At 47.2% G+C, this 1,440-nt stretch overlaps 1 protein-coding gene across 7 annotated transcripts in view; it reads left to right on the top strand.

Annotated features, from left to right (window-relative positions):
* The window catches only part of Enpp2 (ectonucleotide pyrophosphatase/phosphodiesterase 2), a 115,287-nt gene that overhangs the window by 100,601 nt on the left and 13,246 nt on the right, over positions 1 to 1,440 (top strand). The window lies entirely within an intron of this gene.

Genomic DNA, 1,440 nt, shown 5'->3' with positions numbered 1-1,440 from the left:
ACCCCCTCCTCCTGCTTCTATGAGGATGTGCACTCACCCCCCAACTCCCACCTCCCCACCCTCGAATTCCTCCACACTTGGCATCCAGCCTTCATAGGACCAAGAATCGTCTCTCCCATCTATGCCTGACAATGTCATCCTCCCCTACATATACAGCTGGAGTCATGGGTCCCTCCCTATGTGCTCCCAGGCTGGTGGTTTAGACCCTGGGAGCTCTGGTTGGTTGGTATTGTTACTCTCCCCATGGGGCCACAAATCCCTTCATCTCCTTAAGTCTTCTCTCTAACTCCTCCATTAGGAACCCCATGATCAGTTCAATGGTTAGTTGTGAACATCCGCCTCTGTATTTGTCAGGCTCTGGCAGACCTGTAAGGAGACAGCTATATCAGGCTCCTGTCAGCATGCACTTCTTGGCATCCATATCAGTGTGTACCTTTGGTGACTGCACATGGGATGGATACCGAGGTGGAGCAGTTTCTAGACGATCCCTGCTTCTGTTTCTGTCCTACACTTTGTCTCCATATTTGCTCTTCAGTGGAGGGATATGCAAGAGATAAGTGCCTGGATTGGGCCTGGGGAGGTAGCTCAATTAGCAAAGTTGCTGCCATAAAAGTGTGGCGACCTGAGGTTGGTTGCATCCCCAGCATCTAGGTAAAAAATGGGCATGGCAGTGCCTGCGTGTAATCCCAGAACTGGGGAGGCAGAAACAGGCTGACTTTAGGGCTCACTGGTCTACCAGTCTAGCCAAATCAGTGAGTTCCAGGTTTAGCAAGAGACCCTGTACTAAAAAATAAGATAGAGAAAGACAGAGACATTTGTTATTGACTTCTGGATATGACAGGACACATGTACCTGCCCCCCACCACATACACCATGAACATATATCCTAAATAACAAGAGTGATGGGGAAGAATATTAATTATCACTAGCAGAGAAGAAAAAAAATCACGTGTAACATATAGAATTGTTTACAACAGTCATGAGCAGTATGCTGCAAGCAGACCAGCCCCTGGGGAAAGAAGAGATATGATGGAAGATGGCAAGAAATTCACAAGGTCTGGAGGAAGGAAGAGCCAGAGATTTAGATCATCCTTCTCAGTGTTTGATGGACTCTCTAAGGAGAGGTGCCCCATGTGAAAAATGGCTGTTCATTGCTGGCCTCCAAATGGAACAGATGAAGGAACAGGCTTCAGTATGAGTCTGGAGAAATACCACTGATATCTTAGTCACTGTCCCACTGCTATGAAGAGACACCAGGACAAAGGACTCTTATAAAAGAAACATTTTATTGAGGCTGGCTTACAGTTTCAGAGGCTTAGTCCATTATCAACATTGTGGGGAATGTGACAGCAGGCATGGCAGTCATGGTGCTGGAGAAGTGGTTGAGTGCTAAATTCTGGTCTATGGACAGGAGAGAAAGAGAGAGAGAGAGAGAGAGAG

This window comes from Grammomys surdaster, unplaced genomic scaffold, assembly GCF_004785775.1.
Source record: "Grammomys surdaster isolate TR1022 unplaced genomic scaffold, NIH_TR_1.0 63, whole genome shotgun sequence".
In the NCBI taxonomy this organism is placed as follows: Eukaryota; Metazoa; Chordata; class Mammalia; order Rodentia; family Muridae; genus Grammomys; species Grammomys surdaster.
Note: the sequence above shows the minus strand (reverse complement) of the source record. Positions and strands in the feature narration are given on the sequence as shown.